This window comes from Manis pentadactyla, chromosome 8, assembly GCF_030020395.1.
Source record: "Manis pentadactyla isolate mManPen7 chromosome 8, mManPen7.hap1, whole genome shotgun sequence".
NCBI lineage: Eukaryota > Metazoa > Chordata > Mammalia > Pholidota > Manidae > Manis > Manis pentadactyla.
Genome location: NC_080026.1, coordinates 20,240,124 through 20,264,992, shown reverse-complemented (window position 1 = coordinate 20,264,992; position 24,869 = coordinate 20,240,124). Strand labels below are relative to the sequence as shown.

At 40.1% G+C, this 24,869-nt stretch overlaps 1 long non-coding RNA gene across 1 annotated transcript in view; it reads right to left on the bottom strand.

Annotated features, from left to right (window-relative positions):
- LOC130684538 (uncharacterized) overlaps positions 1-24,869 on the bottom strand; it is a 292,717-nt gene that overhangs the window by 5,768 nt on the left and 262,080 nt on the right. Inside the window, exon 2 of the long non-coding RNA XR_008998822.1 lies at positions 7,414-7,511. This is a non-coding gene — a long non-coding RNA (uncharacterized LOC130684538). The remainder of the gene's footprint in view (positions 1-7,413; positions 7,512-24,869) is intronic.

The window sequence follows — 24,869 nt, the reverse complement described above, 5'->3', positions numbered from 1 at the left end:
ATGAAAAGTAACAGTAAAGCAAAGCAAAGCAGAATAGAGTCATTTGGAGCCAGGGAAGTGTTTTTGAAAGAATCTTTGGGGTGTAAGTGTTTTTGTACAACCCTGGCCACCTAAGGTCTGCTATGCAAGAAAACCAGTGGGACGACCTTTCCTCTATGGTGTGACCCTCCTGTCATCATGAGGGCCACAGTCAGCCCTCAGGTTGTGGGGCCAGCCAGCAACTCTGGTGCCTCTCTGGTGCCACAGAACTCCAGAGGCCAAAAAGTCAGACTAGTAATATATTTGATTTTATTAATCCCAAGGCTGACTTTTTCTCCACGCTGGGAAGGGAGGCAAGGGTGGTTCTGTTTCCGGCTGGGAATCAAAACTGCAGCTTGGGGGGCTCTCTGAAACTCGGTTCAGAAACCCATCACATTGCATTCCTTTAACTCACCTGCTTTGCTGAGTCCCCCAGTTCTCCAAACCAGGAATCAAGTAACTCTCATAAAATTGATGTGTTTTATGTCTTTCTTGACCATATAAACTGTAAATGGTTACCTCCAGGTTAATTTTGCACCATCTCCTTCCTATAACTTCTCAACAGTGCAATGTTGGAACTGTGTGTGTGTGTGTGTGTGTGTGTGTGTGAGAAGTAAACAGAGGCAACAGTTATGGGTTTAGACTTTGAGTACTAGAGAGTTAATGGCTAAATCTCTTATCTGATGCCTCTTTCCTAATATAAATGCAAGTTTTATCTTATTTCCTTTTTCCTCAGTTGTTACTTTTTTCTAATAAAAACTTTCAACAAAATTTATGTACAGGTATTTCAGACATATGTATTATAAAATTTTAAGTATGTACTTAGGAGTCCTTATGCAAGTGAGCAGCAACTTACTCATGAAACTAATTGAACAGCTGAGAAATAAAAAAGTTTTTTTATGTTATATGAATTAGGATCGCTTTGTTACAAAAAAAACAGTTCCTAACTCAAACTACCTTTAACAATAGAGGAATATATTCCCTTAAGTAATTGAAGAATCTGGAATGTTTTGGGTTTTCAGCAAGAGTTGACCAAGCAGTGTCCCAAAGGACCTGGTGTCTGGTGCTTTTCCATCTCCAGGCTCTGTCTTGCATGGCGTCTGCCTCACCCTCCACCTTGTTCCTGATCCAGAATGGCTGCTGTTACTCAGGCATCAATAGAGGCTACATGCATGACTTGACTTTCTTCAAACATGGAACAAAAGTCTTGAGCTTCACTGTGAATGAATGAATTCAGGCCACAAAACTGACCTAAAGTAATCACCGTGATCAAGGGGAAGGGCCTAGCTAGAGGGCTGACCCCACTCCAAGTTGTCATTGTCATCACTGTGTCAGGACGGCATCACAACTCAATAGGGCAGTAGTTGGAAACTTCTGTGCTCAAGTAACAAACTAGAAACTAGAAACTAGAAATCATAAATGTTTCCAGCCATAAATGTCCTTCCAACAAGATTTGGGTAGACCTCTTTTACCACAGCAATTACCTTTCGGTCCCTTATGGAATTTTAGTGCCCAGAAGAACTTACTCTCCGTAACATATAGCTGTAAGGAAAAGGAAGTAATGTGAAAGGGTGAAAAGGAAAAGAACCTTTGGATGGGTTAGAATGAACAGATGGAAAAAGCCTGTGAGAATATTTGTTTTTTTCTTAAGTCAAGGAATAGTTGTACTAAATACCAGAATATGCATTGATGATAAACATTGATTATAAATGTTGCATTTGCACTGACTGCTGTTGGGATAGGCACTGTGGCCAGTGGTTGGCTGAACGTGGGATAATAAGAATCAGAGGCAACAGTAGTTTTCGATGGCAGCATTTGGTGGCACTGGCAGGCAATGACAAGACTGTTAACTGTTCCTGCTGGCGTTTGGAAGCAGGGCTGAATCTTTTTTGCAAGGAGAGTGAGTTAAGCTCCACGTTCTTCAAATCATTCAAGATAGTGGGAAAAACAAGTGAGGGAAGGGATGGTGCTTCCTGAGGGAGATTGTGGACTTCCTATTGATAAGAAGGGAGGGATGTCAAATAATTAACATGAAGAAAGTCAAATAAGTACTGGGGAGCTAATGTACAACATGGCGACTATAGTTAACAACATTGTGTTGTATATTTTAAATTTGCTAACAGAGATCTTAAGCGCTGTCACCACAAAATTTTTTAAAAAGAGGCAACTATGTAAGGTGATGGATGTGTTAAATTAACTTGATTGTTAATCATTTCATTATGTATATATATCAACTCATCACATTGTACGCTTTAAAATATATACAGTTTTATTTGTCAATTATACCTCAACAAAGCTGAGGGGGAAAATCTGAGACAGAAAATATTTATGTTCATGTTAACAAAAGTTTATGTTAACAACAATAACTTATAACAGGTTTCAGGTGTTTAAAAAAAAAATCAAAATGGAGGACATGTAGCCCTAACTATAATCTGATTTTTTTAAAGCTGGTCACAGAAGTTGAAAAGCAGACAGGTTACATCCAGTGCAGGCCAAGGTTTGTGTCCTCTGTGCTTCATGCAGGAGCCACCAGTCCTAGAAATTATTATTGGACCAGCATAAGTCTGAATTAGAGATAAGAAAAGGAAAATGTTTAATTAGAGAAATGTTCAACTAGAAAAGTATACAGGGAGAGGAACAGGCCCTGGCAGTTATCTTAAGAAAAAAGACTGATGCAGAATGGAAAAGGAGAGGGTGGACATAAAGAGGGCCTGCCCGGAAACAGGAAATGTGTTGGCCATCCCTCCACAGAACTTTGGCCCCCCCCTGCTGCTGTCATTCACTGTGGGGACCTCACTGGCTTCTATCGCTCTGCCACCAGCCATGCCGGCTCATGCCCCAGGGACCAGGAAAGCACCCCGAACCCAGAGAGGAGGCAAAGCTCCATGCCCAGTGCCATCTCTTACAGGGCCGGGACCGGACTCTGGCCTTGAAGTGCTGGTACAGTCTGGGGAGCTCGCCGATGGCCATGAGGGAGCACAGGGGTCAGCAGGTGTGGATGCTTTAAGGAGACCAACCAGTGCTGTCACCAGGGCAACACCCATCCCCCAAAGTCTCTGAGAGCAGGACTGGCGGGACATGACACTGCTGGTTTCCTAGGGCGGTTGTAACAAAATACCACAAACTCAGTAGCTTAAAACTGCAGATTTACCATCTCACAGTTCTGGAGGCTGGGGGTCCAAAATCAAGGCATCAGCAGGGCTTTGCTCCCTCTGAAACGTGTCAGGAAATCCTTCTCCACCTTTTCCCAGCTTCTACAGGTTTGCTGGCAATCGTTGGCATCCTTGGCTTGTAGCTACATAACCCCAGTCTCTGCCTTCGTTAGTCATGTGCTTGTGGGCGTGTCTTCCCATGGCCATCTTCTTATAGAACACCAATCATACCGAATTAGGGGTGTATCCTATGTCAGCATGACCTTTTAACTATGTCTACAACCACCCGATTTCCAAATAAAGTCACACTCTGAGGTACTGGGTGTCAGGGCTTCACCATACCTTGTTTGGAGGGGACATAATTGAATTCATAACAGATGCTATCTAGGATGAGGAAAGTTTGGCCAACTTAAAAAATAAAATGACTATGATACAGAAGCAAAGACACATATTTTTTCTCTGAATCTGGAAAGTATCTGGAAAAATTTGTGTCTGTATCATTTAAAGCTGGATCATTCGATGTGTTCTATCTATCTAAGTTCAAACAGTGACTCTACAGAGAATCCCAAAGGCAAGCCTACATGATGATTTCAAGAATACAAAGGGTAAAAAGCTCAAGAAACTGTATTTTGCTGCCAAATGTTTGGTTGGTCAAAGAAGAAACAAAAGTATAGGAATAACAAAATCAAATAGAAAGTTACCAGACATGAAGCCTTTCAAGTTCATTAACTGTACAATGAAAAAAAATCAAAAGAAGATGATATTTGCTGTTTAAATAGCACTCTTAGCTTCTCAGGAAAAGGAAGGAAACAAGTGAAGGAAAAACATGTCTAAAATTCCAGGCCAAAATAAATTTTGTGTTTCTGTCTTTATTTGTATTTGTATATTTTTAAACAAAGTTTTCTTCTTGAAAAAATTGTATATTGCATAGTATAAAAAATGTATTTCTTTAAATAATCTTGGTCAGTCGAGCAAATTCTCACATAATGCTTAAACTTGTTTTAAGTTTTCATTTTTAAAATCAAATTAAGGAGAGATTTAAAGTGGTGTGTGTGTGTAAATTTAGTTATATCCAAAGATATTGCCTAGTTACAAAAAAATTAAATATCTCTTTGAGAATTTAGAGTAAGATAGTTGATTGCCACATACAATCTACCGAGGATAAAATACCATTAAGAGATACACCTAAATGACTTGTACTGCCTTTATATTTTGCCTTCCACGATTCATTTAACTTAGTTTATTTCAACTCAGATGTAGATTCCTGCATAATCTATAGATTGGGAAGCTGGTTCCCCTAGTCATCAGCACTCGAGTATGTATAGCTAGCAATCTGGCCTTGAAAAAGCATAATGGCTTTAATGAGTAGGAAATCAATTAGGAATTTTGACACATGGTGATATGCTTAAGCAATTAGGCCTGTCCTTTGCTAGCAGGCTCTGCTTTTAATATGACAATGAAATTGACTATGTCACTTCAACCTCCTAATGGCTTGGAGCAGCACCACTCATTGCCCATCACCAGTCTGAAGCTTCCTGTCTAGGGAAAGCACATGGCTGCAGGGTGACTTGAATTTGTGTTCTGGATCAGCTATAATTATATGGATGTGATTTATTGGTTTTCTATCTACTGCTTTCTGTTTACACTGGAAATAATGCAATTTGTTTTCCTTCTGAAACTCCCAAAGTGAATTGTTCTAAAGTGATGTGTGTTAACTCGCACAGATGATTCAAACTGTCAATGATCAAAAAGTCACTTAAATGTGTAATGTATGGCAGCCCCCTCCCTCCAGTTATTTGGTCTTGACTACTGTTAACATGTCTTTTCTTTACCTGTTGCCCCCATCATCTGATGCCTGAGGAAGAGGCTCAGAAATATGGCAAGAGGTAGAGGAAATCAGTTTTGGAGTTTTAATTGAGTGAGTAACCGAAAATGACCTATTATGGTTGAATCAGCCAGATTTCTATAGACATCTTCTAATTTTTAAGATTTCTAAGAGAAATGGTAATATGAAAAATGACTTGCCCAGTGGAAATGCTGGCAGCCCACGGATGATCAAATCTGCCATATGCTTCTCTATTCATTTAAGTCACAAATGTATATTAAGTACTGCTCTGGGTGTTAGTAATGCAGCAGTGAATAAGACAGGACATAAAATTCCTAATTTTAGGAAGCACATGATCCATGAGGGATTTTTTAGTTCCTGCCTCCCCACCCACCCTACCCTACCACATCCCTTTTTTGTATGCCTGTCCCATTTTTTAATTTGTCATTCTCCACCCCAGTTTGATTTGCAAGCTAGCTTAACATAGATTTTTTATTTGAAAAGACAGTGGCTTGTGGGTGAAACAGTACCAGTCTCATTCTATCAATATAAAACTATGCCACTTAAAGAATAATAATTTTTTTAGATTACAAAAGCAATACCTAAATATTGGAGCAAATATGGACAATACAGAGAACAACAAAAAATAAAATAAAAACCCCTTACAATCCCACCTCTGAGAAAATCACAATAAAACATTTTGGTGTAGTTACTTCCAGATTTTTACTTTGCCACATTTGCTTTTTCATTTTATTCTTTAATGTAGGATTATTTTATCATATGTTAAAATTATCTTTTTTTTATCACCCTCATTTGTTTATATATTTTGTTTTTTCCCACAATAATGTACGCTCTCTTGGGGCAGTTCTTATACATCTCTAGTAGTTTACAGTGTCTGACACAGATTAGGTGGTTAAAACATACTTATTTTGAGCTTTGTGTACATTTTCCTGGAGTAATGAAACTCTTATCTTGATCCCAAGTTGCAACACCTATCAGAAATTATGATAGGATTCTGATTGGGTCATTAGAATCTTGAAATAAAAGTAATTACCTTAAAATCATCTTTAAAATCATCTTATTGATTATTCACCAGGTACTTTTTATTTAATGATTGTCTAATAATCGCTTTAATGTAAAATGCTCAATTTTAAAAGAACACAGAAAATGGCTTTATTTTGGTGCAATGCTCCATCTAGTGAAAGACAGAAATAACGAAATACCTATTGTGTGTTTTTAAGCTATCGTATAAATCAGGATACAATCCTTTCTTTTTTGGTTCCCCTACCTTGGAGTTTGTATAATGTCTGTGGAGGCCGACCTCTGACATTTACGACTGTAGATATAACACAGATGGCAGAAAGGAGACAGAGGGTCGAGAGCTAGTTCATATCTGCCCTGGGGAGCTCATGTGCTCTGTCTTCATGAAGGCAGGCCATAGCTGTGTAGTAAACATTTGTTTAAGGTTTAAGGCATGGGCTACAGCAAATGGTAAAATAAAAACTAGTTATTAGGTGGCAAAAGAAAGAAAGTGATGGGATTCAGGACACAGTACCCCAAAATGGGGCATGTTGGCACACTGAATGTTTTAAGCTGAAGGAGTTTGAGAAGATGTCAGAAGCAGGGAGGTCACAAACCCGCCCATGAGATGCACCCTCCCTTTTCCCAGGGCAAAGGAGCCTCCTCATCTCCCAAGACAAAGGGACGCCGGAGAAGCATCCTAACAAACTGGCCATGCTAATGCTCCCCCAGTTCACTACACGGAATTCATAGTCCACAACTTGTCATATGCCTCCACGACCGTTCAGTCTTCATCAAACCTAGTGTAAAAATGCTCTTATTTCACTATTTTTCTTCCGGTCTTTGTTTCCCTAAAAAGGTCCCCATGTCATTTAAAATTCATATTCAATAAATGTGAGCCTAAGAGGGTCAAGGAAAACTTTTTCCTCCCCTACAAAAGAATGTGAGAGAGAAAAAGAGACAGACAGACAGAGAGAGAAAGAAAGAGACAGAGAGAGAAAGGAAGAGAAGGAAAGGAGAGGAGAGAACAAAGGAGAGAGAAGCCCATAAGACAGAGCAGACATGGGCCAGCTGACTCCAGAAGTTACTTGTGTGACTTTGAGTGAGAATTACTTTTATCGTCCACAGTCTCTCACGACTCCTCCATACAATAGACCAATAATAGTACCTACTGAAGTAAGGTTATTTTAGGATTAAATGAGCAAAGTTAAATGCCTAATGCAGAAAAACAAGATATATGCTAATTATTACTATTACTGCTATTACAGAAATGTTGATTTTGAAAAGAATCTATGTGACTAGAGTTGACAATTCCTCTCCCAGATGAATATTCCTGTGCATTTTATAGATAACTGACCAGATCGCCTTGACCAATTACATAAAATCTTTGATGAATACCTCTTGGCTTCATCCATGGTCCTCTCAGAACAGTCTTAGGTGTACTTGGTAAGAATGACATTTCCTGGGATCCATCAGCGGTATTTCCCAGTGCAGAACTGGAAGAGAGACAGTAATGATCCAGAATCATCATTTTTAGACTTCTTTCTCGGTGATATTTATATAAGCTAAGGTTTAAGAAACTCTGAGACACCTTTACCAAGAAAAAGTTTAAACAAAAATCTTTTAGTGAATATTGCATTAGTTGCTATAGCAGATTTCAGACTGAGCGGTATTTCAAAAATGTCCATGGACAGGGTGCATTCTAAATAACCCCTGTGAATTATTTACAGAATAGCTAATATAGACTCAAGAGTTTTTATGTTTTGCTGTATTCCAAAACATTTTCTGAAATTATTGGCAAAGAGTTTCACCAATCATAAACCAATTGTCTACCTCCCCAAGTGCCACACATGATGAAGATCAACTGCCTGAAAATGTCAATCTTCATCCATTTTGATGGAGAAAAAAAAATCTGGCATTCTAACAAAATTACTCTGCTTACTCTCATTCAGAAAAATCACTTCATAAAGAATTTTAAAACAAATTCCTCTAGGAAGTGTATCTTTGAAAGGGAATTAAGGATCAGAATTATAAAGCTATGTAGGACATTAAAAACACTTTCAGTAGAGCCTAGTGGCTACTACTCAGGTTCAGTAACAGATGCTGGCTGATTGCTCATGGACCTGGGCCAGTGACGTCACTGTGCCTCGATGTCTCAGCTGTAATGTGCAGACATAGTACATATCTCACAGGGCTGTTGTAAGGATATAATGAGTTAATATGTATAAGATTCTTAGAATATTACTTCTAAATACTAAGTACTCGGAAGATGTTCTTTATTATCACTATTCTTATCTAATCCAACAATATCATTTTATAGCTGAGAAAACTAAGGGCTGAAGACACCAAATGATTTACTCAGGCCACACAAGAGGAAAGCCAGGACCCGCCCTAGGATTCCAAACTTCACATACATCTTTCCCCAATTCCCTGATGTATGGTCAGAAGATAATTGTTTTTATTGATTCATACCTAAACCTCACCCATTGTTCTGAAACCTAAAAATTGCCAATAGTTAAAAATAATATTCTTTCCCCATCATATGCCCAAAGCCTGTCATCTTAATAGTCGCTCTGTCTGTGCACAAGATGATGATTTCCTGGACAATTTAATTCAGAAGGGAGTTTAACAAGTCTCATATTTTAAAGCTATGAAAGCACCTATCAATATTATTAAAAAATGGAATCTCAGAAATCGATGGTGGAAAATAAATTGTGGTGTTGCCTCACTGTGACTCATAACTGTGTTCTTTACATGTATGCTAATTACTTGACCATCTATTATAGCAGGGTCCTAATTTTATTCATCATTTTTTTGTCCTTCCTCTGGGAAATACATGGATGGCTCTGGCATGCATCTTCCTCTCATTTGAAATCCCCAAGACCAACAATCCATTTAATTATTTTTAGTAATGACTTTGGTGAATGCATTAGACATTCTGCTGTTTCACAGCTGACTCTGGATTTGGATGTATTGTTTGTGCTGAGCTAGAACACAGCACCCGATGGTCTCCTGTGGTAGTGCCTGAAAGACACCTTGGGGATTTGCTGAGAAGCAATTTAGGTTTCTTTCCCCATTCCAAAACTAAGCATGGCTTCTTTATTTCACCTTATGGGTTACAACCTTGGGAGAACCAGAGGTTGACCTTGGCCACCCGTTGATGCAAACAAAAATGTGTCTTAGGTCCCTTTCCCTAATGCGCACAAACAAAAATGTGTCTTAGGTCCCTTTCCCTAATGCGCACTCCCATCTCGCCCTTCACTGCGGTTCCTCTCATTTCAGTGACCCACTCAGGCCTTGTATCCCCTTAAAGGTATCATACATAACTTTCCTATGTTTTATAATGCCCACAATTAATTTTTTTCCTGTCTCTATAAATTATTCTCTTAAGAGTTGTAATAGGTAATAAAGCTAATTAAATAATAGTGTTATAAAGCATTTAGAATAGTTCCTAAGTAAATGATATATGTTACTTAGAATATAGGTGATTCTAATTAATTTATTTAATATAAATTCTACCTTAAGGATATGTCTGTATTAAAACATTTTTTTTCTTTTTTTTTTTCTTTTTTCTTTTTTTAAAATTTCAGCTTACAAGGAGTTTTAATGACATGCCCTAAAATGTAGGAATTTTTATACTAAGACTGTAAAGTGGACATTTTAGTAATCCTAAAAACACATGCAGTAGCAGTTACATATTCCACTTAATTTAGTCCTGGGTGTCACCCCTCAGGAGAAAGAACTGTACATTGGAGAAGTAATAATACTTCCCACCCTGTTCACTCTACTTTTCCACTATTATAGACTCAGACTCCCCATTTCTCTAGTTTTAATTGAGCCTTATTATGGAAACTTTACAAGGCTTGCCCTTGTCTCTATCCCTGTTCTCCCAAATACGGTGAAGATGACTTCAAGTAACTCCGGTTACACTCCGATGCTTGCCTACAATGTAACATGGGCACCCACAGCAATGAAATCCTCCGGTCTGACAGGGTTATGACTTTTCTATCATGGGCCCCACAATCTCTATGATAGTCATCTTATTAAAACAGAATAATTTGCCCTCATATTCAGTTTTCTTTTGAGATTTTAGATGGATTGTATTATCTCCTTTTCTCTTCCACATCTCAGTAATAGAACTAGAAAGAGTATCACCAACTCAAGTGCACATACGTGGATGTCCTTAGATACTGGCCACTAAAAAGGCTCCCCAGAAGAGAAGGCACAATCCCAATGTTCTTCTCTTTTGGTAAAGCCAGAAAGGAGGAGAAGCTATTGCCATAAATTCATGGAATACCTCCACAATCTTCCCTGCCAATCCATATGTTTCCCTTCTTCTCTCCCCCTCTGAGAAGCCTTCGGTGAAGTCCACCCATACGGGGCTCTTCTCTACTCTGCGTTGGCCGCTTCTTTGCATAGGCTGGTCCCAAGGAGCAGCTTGAGCTGAGGGTAAGAAGGCTAGCTGCCAATATCTGGTTGATCACCTAAGCCCTCTGCAGCTCTTCTCAGCTAAATGAGGATAAATTTAGTCCTGGCAGTTGTTGGTACGAAACTTTCAAATGCCAAGAAAAGATATAAATTCAGTATTTCTTGACCCAATTGAAATATAGTTCCCTTCTATTAGGTCCAATATTTAATTAAGTCAGTGAATGTTAAAGCTGGCAGGAACCCAAAATGACATCTAGAAAAACTACATCTTCATTTTACAGGTGAGAAATACAAAGCCTTAAACATGGAATAGATTTCCTTGCTTTCCACCATGAGCAAGTGGCAGACGTACTCTGCAGGGAAGGCATTATGGTCAGGGTGTAAACAGCTAGGGAGGAAAACACAGTTCCCCCCATAAAGAATCGTTAGATCTGGAGATACGGGTGGCCATTTTTTCTTTTTTGGCCAAGTGTTCTGCATGGACCTTCAATTGGCATTAGCTCCTCTGTAAGCACGTGCCCTAGATGACAGCCCACAACATTACAAATTTAAGTCTTTGATACAGCTTCCCAACAGCCCCTGTGATCAACAGTCTCCCTGGCCTCCCAGAACCTTGCCCTTGTGTACCCTTGAACATAAGATCCCCATGGGCTTACCAAAACCCCACTGCTTTGGCTTAAATTGACCAATCTGGCCTTCTTAGCCCAGGAATCCCAAAGTACTCCATCCATGGACCCTAATAAAGGCCTGTGCCCAAGGTCCTGCCACTCTCTCTGTCTGCACTCTGCCTTGACTTCCCCATGTGGCCCCTTAGGGCATACTGGATACTTCCTTTAGGACCTGCAAGTAATGAACTTCGCTATTTCACTTTCTCTGTGATCTGTTGTTGAACTATGGCTCATCATCCAGTAGCCTGTGCTCCTCTTAACATGTGTCAATATGCAGATTCATTAGAGGGTCTTTCCTTGAATTCCCGTTATTGCTCCATTCAAGAAATAGTTGTGGAAGTTGACCTTCTTTCATTTCTTCACCTCTGAGCTAGAGATACAAACATAAACATGACAGTTCCCTTCTCTTAGTCTGTAAGTATATTAAGAGAGGGAAGAATAAGTGTCTAAGTGCTGAATTAAAGGGATATACAAAGTATTTTAGGAGCAGTATAAATGGAAGGATTATTTCAACTTGTTTAGGTTCAAGATAGGATTTAAATAGAAAATATTTGAGTTGAACCTTGGAGAAGTCAGACCCTATCAGTACCAGATTGAAGATTTCCTAGGGAGGGGCAATTTTCAGTCTATTAAGTTAGTTTTCAGAAAGGACTTGTGGTAGGCAGAATAAAACAACTGTCCCAAAGATGTCCACATACTGACCCCCAAAACCTGTGAATGTGTTACATTACATGGCAGATGAGAATTGAGGATGGAACTGAGGTTGCTAATAAGCTGACCTCCAGATAGGGGGAGTATCCTCAATTACCCAGGTGGGCCCAATGTGATTACAAGGGACCCTAAAAATGGAAAAGGGAGGCAGAAGTCGGAGTATACTGCAATGTGAGAAGGAATCTGCCTGCTATTTTTGACTTGGAAGAAAGAGAACTAAAGCTAAGGAAAGCAAGAAGCCCCTAGAAACGGGAAAGGCAAGAAAACAAATTCTCCCCTAGGGTCCCTAAAAGAGAAGTGTAGCGCTGCCAAAACCTTTATTTTCGCCTGCTGAGACGCAGGTCAGTACTTCTGACCCACAGAACTGTAAGACAACAAATGTGTGTTCTTTTAAGTCACTAAGTTCGTGGTGATTTGTTAACAGCAGCAATAAAAACTAACAGGACTCCACTGATATTAGTTAACTGAAATAAGTCACGTCCTCCCTGCACTGCCACTCTGGCAGGATTTACACCTGTGCAGAGAGAGTGAGGAAGAGAATCAAATGTGATCCCTCACTTTTCAGCATCCTGTCTCTTGTCCCAAGCACACAGTCCCCGCCAGTCGAAACTGTAAGGGTAAACATCGCTTTTTGCTCTTCCCTTCTTCAGAAAGCAAGACTGCTGGGTGGATAGACTAAATAACGTCTCTGCGGAATTTCCCGGCCACAGGCTTTGCCCCCAGCCAAGCAGCCACTGTGAGCTCTCTGCTCGGAGAATGGCAGGACCCCAGGAGAGCGCCCTGTTAGTCGGCTTCCTTCAGGCCCAGGACACTGGCTGCACAAAATGCTCTGGGCTGGGCTGCTTTCTATCTCCCTGCTGTTTCTTGTGGTCTGGAAGTCTGCATTCCCCAACCCCCGCTCCTGTCTGTGTTTTCAGTCATTGCTTCAACCTGACGTCTGGAAGGGGGTTTGTCATAGCCTAGGTTCCCTCCCAAGCCGAGACAAGACCTGGAGGGTAGGCAGTGACCGGAGGGAAGAGGACTGGGGCCTAGGGAGAGTGAACGCGGGAAGGCGGGACACCAACGCGAAGCCTCAGGGCCCACCGGACTGGGAGGCAGAAGGGGTTGCCCCCGCTGTTGTAAGCCCCCCGCCCTGCAGGTTTGTGCAGGCTGCCCAGGCCCAGCAGGGGTCCCGCGGGGCGCCAGGGAAGCCAGGGAACAGAATGTGAGCTGACCGGTGGAACAGCGAGGCCCAGAGTCCTGCGTCTCCCCCACTCGCATCTGGTTGCCGCAGCCACGGCCGCGGGGACGAGGAAGCCGGGAAGGCAGTGAGCTGTGTGCTACCAGGGGCCAGTCGCCCCGTGACTGCTGCTCACTGACCCGCAGTGCCGCCCAGACCTTCGGTTTTCAGGTCGCCTGACTCCCCGGTCAGGCTCTCAGCCTTGCTTCCAGCACCACCACATCCGTGACCTCCAGGCTTCCCAAAACCTCTCTAAACACAGCTCTCAGCTAGGTCCCCAAAACACAGCAAACGCAGGAGACAGGGACCTGGACCATCAGAATCAAGTGCACTGCTTGTAATTCCAAGTGTATGCTGACTCACAGGAGCAGACTCGCATTCTTCCAAGGCACCTACTTCCTCTAACCCATGAAAACGATAAATATCGTGGCTTCTGAATACAATAAACAGGTAAACAAATCTTGGCATTCCTCAATGTGCACTTTCACAATGTTACATTTTTATGTTTCTTTACTGTATCTTAAGGAGGATTTGGTGACTTTGATGCCACAAGAGTAAAACGGCATGGTGTACTTGCTCAAAGCTGGCAACTCCTCTGAGCCTTATTGAAATGATCAAACAAGTCCAATCTGAAGGATCAACTTTAACATTTTTTTCCCTCAACATTCTTTGCAGCTAACCAACGTTTAAGGGTCTTAGCAGAGGCTAACAGCAGAGAACTGAGAGTTAATGTAAGGATAAATAGAGGTCTTCAAATGAGCAGTCCATTTGAATGGAATTCCATGACCATCTTCTAATTTGTAAAAAAAACAAACTTGTTCCCTCAGAGTCCTCTTGGAGGGTTTCTGTACAAATGTCTTGAGCAGTGTCCTCTGGCCCCTAAAGGGTGGCAGGGCTGCTGGCTCCCTGGAAGCAGGCTGCTGCCATCCACTGCTTTTGATCTAATGACTCCTGCCAGACCATGTGCAAAGCTGCTATGCTAATTTTTTCCTCAGAGCATTCTCTGTCCCTGGTGGCAGAATCCTTACAATGTGCAGAAGCCTTTTCTTTAACTGGCACAGGAAGCTCGGAAGATTACTGTTAATTGCATGGTACATATTGATTACCCTTGCTCCCGGAGTTCATAATTTTGCATATGGCAAGTCAGACTAGACATATCCTGACTCCTCACAAAGAACCAGCCTCCTTTATATTTTTCAGTTCATTTTCCTTCCTGCCTGCCTGCTTTCTTCCCTCCCTCCCTCCTCTTTCTCTTTCTTTCCCTGTTTCTTTTTCTTTCTTTCTCCTTTCTTTCTCTTCCTCCCTCACTCCCTCCTTCCCTACCTCTTTCTTTCTCCTATTACTCCTGCTATTCCTTCTTTCCTCCTAACACCCTTGTTCCTTTTCTCCCTTCCTCCCATCTTTCTCTCTTGAGCTCATAAACATATACACAAAACCCAGAATGCTCTTTCATTGTTCCTCATTCATGCATGAACAAAAAAGTTCCTAGAGATTAAGAGAAGCCTATTTAAAAAGCAGACATCAGATTCATCTTATACACTTAAATGTCATTTTGAAAAGTCACCAAGAATTAAACTGGATTTTATTTTTAAATACATGTTTTAGAGAGAAGAAAGAATTATTACTTATCAATTAATTAGCTGCCTGGTGTGTTCAAAAAGAGTGGTGGAACATTCATGTGTAAATCTATAAAGGGAAAATCCTTGGAGAAGCTTATATGCTATGTAATTAGAGTTAATTAACACATTTGCTAATTGACTATTATTTAGCTCTCCAGCTGCTGAAGAATAATCCATAGGCCCATTAAATATTAATTAGCAAAAGTCTATTGTCTGATCCTGTCAGATTCTGTATTGATGAGATTTTTACAAGTATAGCTTTGTTAGGCTGAGTACCAACTAACACACAGTACTTGGTATTATGGATAAGAAAATGAGAGCCTCATAATACACAGAGAAACCCTGTATTTCTGTCAACTACTTTTTCTCCTTCAACTGATTATATTGCCAAAAATAATAGAAATAAAATGTTCATCTATGTTTGCATACAACCTTGAGATTTATGTGGTTCCTCTTAAATCAAATTCTTGGTGTTTACTGTGCAGCTGACATGACAGACCCTTTAGAAAACTAAAGGAAAACTAACCCATAATTGTAGAAACTTAAATGTTCTCTGTACTTTTTCATAAACAGCTTTATTGAGATCTAATTCACATGTCACACAGTTCACTCCAAGTGTATAATTCAATGGCTTTTGACATATTACATTATTCATTTTAAAAATGTTTAACTGAATCCAGTTTTTAAAATATGTGTAACATAAAATTTGCCATTTAAGCCACTTTTAAGTGTACTATTTTGTGGCACGCGTTACATTCACAACATTGCGTGACCTTCCATAACTTTGGTTAGGCCAGTTTGTCTTAAGTCTCCAATGAGAGATGGCACAATCTGGGAACAGATCCATCCACCCTTCCTACCCTAAAGAGCTCAGTTTCCACGTGGCTGAATATCTCCCTGCTCAGTCGGCAGTACTGACTCCCGCGTTCTCTGACTGGGAACTACTCTGAGCAACGCTTCTCTGGGTTGTTTTCTCCTTCTTTGTTAGCTCTGCCTCCAGTGCCCACAGTTGGCCAAGCAACTCTACTGAACCAGAGCCATCCACCCTCTGTCTGCCTCCCAGGTGGAGTGCCTCTGCAGGTTCCGGTTTGGCCAAAGAGCCAGAAGCACTCCCAGGCATCCCAAGACTTCATTTGCCCCATACCACTTGTTCTCCCCTATCGCTTGCCATCCAAAGTCCATCCTCACCCTTCTTCGAGAGGAAGCCTGCTAGACAACAATCCTGTCAAAGTGATCCCGGTGAAATCAATAGTGTAATTTAATGGCAACATAGCATCCCTTTCACAGTTGTCCTGCACACGGTCACCAGGTAATGAACTTAATGGAAAATTGTTCTCTTTCATTCTTTAGAACCAAAGAATCTTTGGTAGAAATACCAAAATACAGGGCACAGAAAAGCTGGTACTTTCCACAGAATTCTGTTGATAACTTTAATTTGTATTAAAATGAAAAAATAACTTTTTACAGTATCAATTTTGTAGTTATAACATGAAGCTAGAATAATAATATCTCAGTAAGTTTTAAATTATAGAAAATTTCTTTCATGCACTCAGCTAAGTACTTCATAGTACATTTCTTCTTATCCACAAGAGTCACAGAGCTATGGATCATGACATTGCTGTTGGGAGCCATGGTGCCACACAGATGTGAGTTTCATTTCTGGTTCCCCAACTTAAAAGCCGTTGTCCTACAAAAGGTATACTAGGAATTGTCACTTGGTGCCACCTAGAAATCACAGGCAGAAAGGCCCATGGGTGCATACAGTCCCTGTGCTGGCAACATTCTCCAGAGAGGCATGCTTAGGCGAGGTGCAACTGGGCACCCATGGGGTTGTGCTCCAGAAGGGGGCTTGTGAGGCAAGAGTGAGAGTGACCTCACACTGGAGAACAGACATGTTGGTTCAGGCCCAGATAATCGGAGTTAAAGGCCATCTGTTTAGAGCAGTGCCAGGATATACTGGCTGCCCATTTCCCTAGTACCTGGAGTTCCTGGGTCAGGGGGAAATTGAGTCTTTGAAGAGCCCTTCTTGCCTGGGAAGAGAGAAGCCTCTAGTCCCAGCCAGCTCGTTGGGAAAACAGAAACAAAATCAAAATGCCACAAAGAGTTGTGGATGGTCCTACCTGTCTCCACAGCTGGGAAGCCATAGGTCAGCTTTGAATCTTTCTGTACCTCAGTCTGGCCATCGTTCGCATAGAGGTTATAACAGTACTTTGCTAAGTGTTCTCATGAAACTGAAGTTATGTATGTAAAGCACTTAGTCCTGAGTCTGGTACCTTTTAAAAATGAAATAAATGTTGGCTCCATTATAAGCTCACTTGACTGTTGAGGAAACGAGGCTCTGAGAAGCTTAATAAGGTGACTTCAGTCATTCAACCAGTCAATGGTATCAAACCCAAATCTGTCCAAGGGATGGCTCTTATCTCTACTCTCTGTTGTTTACCCTTCTCACTTACTGCCATGTTCCTGATGAAGTCACCCCATTTTGTGACCCTAATGTGCCAGGAATCTTCATCTGGCCATCCTTGACTCTGTGGTCAGCTTCCTGGTCCAACTCCTAGGCAACTGCAATTATACACTCCTATAATGGAATTGGGGCCCTGGCAATCATTCCTGCCCAGCCTTAGCTACCTGCAGTCTAAACTATTTACTGTTATATTTTTATCTGTGGCTTCTGACATCATATTATTTACATTTCATCATAATCTTCCCCCTCCTACTAGGCTATAAACTCCATGAGATCTCTGATCCACTTCAAGCACTTGCAACAGAACCTGGAGCATAGTAAGTGCAATAATAAATCTTTCTTTAATGAATGAATGAATTTTAGTCCCAATACTGTTAAGCTGAAATTGTGAAATTATTTACTTTGTCATTATGGAAATACTTTTTACATCAAACACTCTTTTTCCCTAAATTTTGTTGCCAAGATCAGACGGTAGTGGTAGAGAGGGATGCAATGATAAATTTACTCTGCATGCTGGCCACTCACATATTTTTGGTTGAATTCATTGATGGTAAAGCTAAACTGAGGAAGTAAATACCATGCAGCAAGTTAGGGGTGAGTTTATATTATTAAAGGTTTTTAAGACCCTTAATAAGATTTCTGCAGGGCAATCCTAAAAACTTCTTATTCATTCAAAAGAACAGAGCTGGGTGTCTCTTTCTGTGGACCAATGGTCTAAGCTCATAGTTTACTCAAAAGTGATTTATGTACCCGTAATAAAAAGACAACATTGAGAAACCAGGGCTCCATGTACCATAGATCATTTGATTGATTATTAAATGGGACCCCTAGCAGTTAGATGTGGCAAAAAAAAACATTGATTATGAAAGTCTGGCCAATATCTAGGTTTGCAAAAAATAGTCAGGGAAGAAAAACACATAATAGAGTATTGATTTTACCCTTGGGGAAAGAGTAAGACTGCAAATAATAAAAAATGTTCATCTAAGGTGAATTTTGACATATCAGGAGGGACCACTGGCTAATCAAGATCCTTATCCTCCCATTGGTTTAGCATGAGATTTTACTTGTGAAGTGTCATTACAATCTCCATGTAATTGTACATGTAATGGTTAAACAGCATAATAGCAAGAAGAACATTTGAAATCTCAAGTCCTATTTGAATTGAGGGCAGGGAGGCCAGGTAAATGGGTGGAATGTGGGACAAAAATTTGGGGGGCTACCTCTCTTCTTTTAACTACCTATGATATTGTCTAAGGATTTCACATATGGTTCAGGACTGCTACAGAAATATCAAACAGAAGTATGATTGTTGTGTCTGAAGATGATAAATAGCAAAGATATGTTTACTAATCAAAATAATATAGAATGAAAATATAAATCTCCCCCCAAGAAATCCATTTAGAGTAGGCCAAAAAAAAAGTTATCTAAAAATGTCAGAGCTTAAATAGAAGATTTGTGCTCAGAGGAAAAATATCCTTAATATTAAGCAAAACTTATACCTCAGATTAGGAGGCCAAACAGCATAGAGGGTAGGTGAGGTTACACACTGAGTTCCAGAAACCTCACACTAGGTAGGGAGCTGACAGCTGCAACTTGTGATCCTACCTTCTCTTGCCACTGTCCCTGACACAACTACTATCAGTTGAATGAGAAACACTTCGTGTGAGCTTCCCAAGATAGATCAAAGACCCAAACCATTCTCCATGTCAGAATTCCTCAAGGATTGGCTGTGCTAACTTATTAATCTTCTCACCAGCTTAAATACTCTTATATGTATCCTGCTACTCAGAGTGCATTCATTTCTTTGCTAACATCAAATGGATTAGAATCAAATAATGACTTCCCCATCCTTCCTTCTTTTCCTCCCTATCTCCCTCCCATTCCTTGAGTCTGAAGCACACAGAAAAGAAGACTTAAATGCCCCCGGGGGCGGCTACACGCCACTATCTCTATTAACAGTAAGTTCCACCTTGGCGTGACATGGGTAACACCAACCTTGAGAAAAAGAAAGTTAAGAAACTTTAAAATAGACTGACTGAATCTAATTCTATCCCTCCACACCCAATACAGTAGTGCAACCACTGACCAGAAATAAAAAAGAACAAAAACAGAGATAATATTTGAGAAAGTACAGTTGGGATAGAGAAATGTGGATCCAAAAAACACTGCCTTGTAAAATCTCTCTTACCTTCTATGCCTCCACTTCAAATGAACAATAACTTACTGATTCATAAACATAAATATCCTTCATGAGAGCTGGATGGATAAATAAACTGTGGTACACTCAGACAATGAAATACTGTTCAGCTCTAAAAATAAATGAGCTATAAGGCCATGAAAAGACATGTAAGAACTTTAAATGCATATTTCTAAGTGGAAGAATCCAATCTGAAAAGGCTACATACTGTGTGATTTCAACTATATGACATTCTGGAAAAGGCAAAACTATAGAGACAATAAAAAAAGATCAGTGGTTGCCAGGGCGAGGGGGAATGGGGGGGATGAAGAGGCAGAACACAGATGATTTTTAGGGCAGTAAAAACACTCTATTTAATGGTGGACAGATGTCATTGTACATTTGTCCAAACTCATAGAAAGTACAACAGCAAGAGTGAACCCTAACTGTGATCTTTGAACGATAATGACTTGTCAGTGTAGGTTCATCGATGGTAACAAATGTACCACTCTGGTAGGAGATGGCGATAATGGGAGACTATTTGTGTATGGGGTGCGGTGGTCTATATCTGCGAGGGATATGTTTCAAGACCTCCAGTGGATGTCTGGGTAATACCAAACAAAAATCAGTGGATGTGGATAATACCAAACCCTACATATACTATGTTTTTCTTATACCTACATATATATGATAAAGTTTAATTCATAAATTAGGCACAGTAAGGGATTAATAACAGTAACTAATAATAGAGCCATTATAGCAATGTACTGTAATATAAGTGATGTGAATGTGGTACTCTCTCTCTCTCTCAAAATATTTTATTGTATTGTATTCACCCTTCTGCCCTTGCGATGATGTGAGATGATAAAATGCCTACATGATGAGATGAAGTGAGATGAATGACAGAGGCACTGTAATGTGCCATTTGACTACTACCAACCTTCTGACAAGTCAGAGAGAGGATCACCTGCTTCTGGACCACAGCTGACCACAAGCAACGAGAAGTGCAGAAAACAAAAGTGCAGCTAGGTGGGGACACTGTATGGGAATTCTTAGGACCTTCCCCTCAATTTTGCTGTGAACCTAAAACTGCTATAAAAAAGAAAGCCTATTAAAAATAATAAAAAACCATATCCTTTATGATACATAGGCCCTCTGGAAGGCAAAAGTGTTCATCCTTTTTCTGTATATTAATAACATAAGAAGCAATCATTATAGAATCGGTCTTCGAAGGAACACTGCTGGCCGTAGACTAAGGCAATGCTCATCTCTCCACGTGTCTGCTGCTGGCCACAGAGTCCCGGTAGGGGCTGGAGAGCCTTCTGGGATAAACACTGAAGACGGTAGACAATTGGTGTTGAGATTTGTATAGCTGTCTAAAGAGGCTACGATAAAAGAGAACTTGAAGGAGGAGCAAGCGGGGTCCTTGAAAAGAGGATTCACCAGAAATAAAGATGAAATTGCAGAGTGAACTAAACTCTCCAAGTATTTTGTTGCAGAAGATAATAGATGCTTCTAGTAGAGCTTTCAGCCATCCTGGGGTACGCATTATGGAAGGCAGAGGCTTGTGTGCTTTGAGACGACTGTCGCACTAAACCATGAAAGTATTCTGAGAAAACCAACCACGCAATGACATCTCCCTGTCCTTACTCCCCAGTGAGGGGTACACAGGAGTGCCCTTACCTCACTGAATTTCTGAGGATGGGCGTGGATTGTCCAGTTCTGATGGTAATGAGACAACAGCTATGGCAACAAAACAGAACTGAAACTGGCCACTGGCTGGATTGGCCTTTGATGACAAAGTCACGGCAATTAGTGAGAGCAAGGGCCCATTTGCAGCCTGCGTTACCACCCGTTTAAGTGCCTGCAGAGGGTTCCTCTGCAAAAGACTGAATTACTGCAGCTAGGCAGGTGGAAATTAGAAGCTGCCTATATTTTGACTTTTATGTGCTTTGTACTCACCAGGTAATAAAACCTGAGACACAGGGATGGAACAAAATGGATCCTGAGGAAACAGCCTTAATGAATCCACATTATCTTCAGTGACTCCACTTAAAATCAGCAAGGTAGCAAGAATGTACTTAGAAATGCTCAAATGTGTGGGGGAAGAAACCTTTCAAACATATTGTTGTCTAAATTATTACTCTAAAGGCTAACTGTTGCTTAGGTTTTGGTCCCTCTCTTAGCATCATGTGTTTACATGCTGTAAACAAGCTGCAACTTATCATAGCATTTTTTGTTATTTGTTGCCAAATGTCTTGGTATTATTTTATTCATTAAGTTTCCTTATTCCTTCTGATGTCAGAGCATATGCAGGGCTGGAGTTACTATTGTTGCAGTAATCTTTTATTCAAATAATCAGATTAATATTTCAATGATACAGAGCGATAAAGGAAGCACTTTCATTACCTTCAGGCTGAAGATTTTCAGAGGGATAAAAGAAATAGGAAGAAAAAAAGTTGTGAAACATGCTGTTGAAAATCCAACACAACCCACATGATTGGGCAGCTCTCCTGCCAAGGGCTGTTCTTGCCCCTCATTATAGAAATGCTTATTAATGTTTAATACCTGCTGGAAGAGAGAGTGGCTTTGTGAGCTGTGGGCTGGAAGACTGGTATTGTCTTCTTTCCTGATATTTACAAAGCTTCAGGGCTCAAGTGACATTTCCATCCCACTTGCCACGTTCTCTCCACAGCTGATTCCTTAAAGGCAGAGAACAGGTTGATTTTCCCATCTGCTCCCTACCTCTGATCTCCAGGCTTGGCAAATTAGTTTTCAGACAAATAAAAAATATTTTGATTATAAATCCTTGTTTATAATGTCCCCCTGGGGAGGGAGTAATCAGCCTTAGACTATCAGGCAGGCCATCAGTTTAACCACAATTTGAGTATTGCAATCTGGTCAAACATAATTTCCTCTGTTGCTGAATATTTTCTGTTTTTTTTTCTTTTGTTCTTCTCTTCAAAATCTCACTGCCCAAATAATATTTTAAAGGATCAATCATTGTAAGGTTACCATAACAACTGGAAAAATCATGTTTTTGCTTTTTTCTCACATCAAAAAGTGAGCGTGAATTCACACAGTGTTATCTTTTGCAGCCTTGTAAAAACATGCAGTGCCTGTGTATTTGGGTGACTATATCTTTATAACTGTTATATAAATATAAAATGGCACAAATACAAAATCAGACCTCTTACGTCTTATTGAAAAGGAAAAACTAGCATATGACTATAGAATGATTTGGAACCATCCTAAACCAACTGAAATAACAAAATATTTTTAAAAGACGGATTTTAGTCATGGTGACTTACCGCTGACTATGATTCAACAGACTAAAACAATAAACTGTTCCCAGTGTACCAGTAGGTCTTTTACATTTTGGAGAACTTTACTTTCAGAATTCTGGGAGGCAGATAAGAGCAGCAGAAGAAGCTACTTGCATGGAGACGCTTGGAGAACAGGAGTTTATGCACTAGGGAGCAAAAATATAGGCAGTAAGAGAAAAAAAAGCAATCAAGCAATGAAATCAGTAACATTACTGAGAAAGGAAGGCAAGGTGTGCCTCCCTTCCCCCATCCATTAGGTTTATCTTCAAAGCAAGACTCAGGCATGAGCTGCAGATGCTAAAAAATATTCAGGGATCTACATGACTCGAGAGCCTGGCCTGGAAGGTAGAGTCACTGCAAAGAGCTAGCAGAAATGCCAACAACTTAAACCAGGAAATGTGACTCAAGGAAGCCAGACTTGTCAGTAAGAGAGAGATGCAGAGATCAGATTGCTGGTGGAGCTGGAAGTATGGGCCTCTCATAAAGATAATAACCTATACAAATATACTAAGTGAAAATGCCGATTTAATTCACATTCCGACGGTTCGTGATTCCAACGGTTTGTGATTAAAAAGGGAAAAAAGCAAACAAAAACAAAACAAAACAAAATCTTATGCATGTGTTAAATTTCCCATTGAGTGGGAGAACAAATAGGGAGGGGAGCAGGGGGGAATAAATCATCAAAAACCAAATCCCATTAAAACAGTTCCCAAAGAATTCCTCCAGAAAACAACAGCAGCAACAAAAAAGACTTGATACAGGAATTGTATAACACGTGGGATATTTTAAAACAATACACCGGCAACAGAATGCACTCAGGACGGAATAAAAAGAGCCCTGGCGACAGAGCAACCAGTTTGGAGAACATAGCTGGTGGGGAAAGGAATTTAAGGGAAGAAGTGCATATGAGAATCGGTTCAGGGAACAAATCTTCAGAATTGAATATGGAGGTGAAGATGAGGAAGCCAGGAGTTTCCAGAGCTCCGGCATGGTATTACGTGGCTCCGACGGAGAAAGCCCTGGGCCTCCACTCTCACTGGAAGCACCATTTCTGCAGAGGCCCTAGGGTAGCCCTATGGGTATGTGAGACATTTTCCCTTCTCTCCAACTACCTAGGTAGCTTGTATTTGTAAGTGAAGGCCACTTTTCTTGGCTAATGAGCTGGATAGTGAAGAAAATTAGTAACTTTAGGTAGTAAAACTAACCCAAGTGAGACCTCAGATTTAGAAACTTGCCCAAATCAAGGATGACTCTGCTTTTAGGACTTGGTTTTATTTTCGTTCTCTGAAATAAGCAATGAACACATATGAAGCAACATATGTAAAGGTTATTTATCAAAAGCACTAGTTTACTAGTAAAACTTAGAAATAACCCAGCTTTCCATCAATAGGGGACTGGATAAATTAATTACTGTACACACGTGCCATGAAAAATTACTATGCAAATGTAAGGAAAAAATGACAAAGCTCTTGATATACTAATAAAAGATCTCCAAGAGATATCATTAGGTGAAAATAACAGAATATAGGAGGTCTATAGTGTGCTACATTTGATGGAAGAAAAAGGGAAAATAACAGTACATATGTACATTTCCTTGGTTTTGCATAAATAAATTCTGGAAGGACACTCAGTAATTAATAATATGGTTACGTGTTGATAACAGAAAATGGGATGGATGAGGATAGATGTGGGAGCTAAACTTTTTACTGTATACCACTTTAGATTGAATATTTAATCATGTAAAAGTATTCTCTATTCAAATATTTTTAAATAAGTAGGAAATAAAAAATAAATACAAGCTTCAGTTAACAGAGACTATTTAAAAGTACTGTATTTCAAATTTTTGTGGTTGCTGTTTTCCTGTCACATTATTCTAAACTAAGAATATTCCTATTCAGTTTTTGGTTGTATGAATTACTTGTATGAATCACTGCTTACAAATGTCCACTCACATTTTGGGGGTACATGCAGAAAGTTTTTCCCCATACACTGATGACTGTTTCAAAGGACAGTTTTCTGACCTTAGTAACCACTTCTCCTAGAACAGAAAAATTGGTCATGGTAAGGCCCAATTTTAACTCCGTTCTGTCATTTCAGGGAATTCAAGGGGAGCTTCCTTTCTGCTCTTGAATAAACTGCGCTCAAGATGGAAGCACTCACTCTCCCAAGGGAAACTTGCACAACTGTGTGAATGTTACGTGTTGCATTTATTATTATTAGTGACTTATTTGCCATAGTTTTCA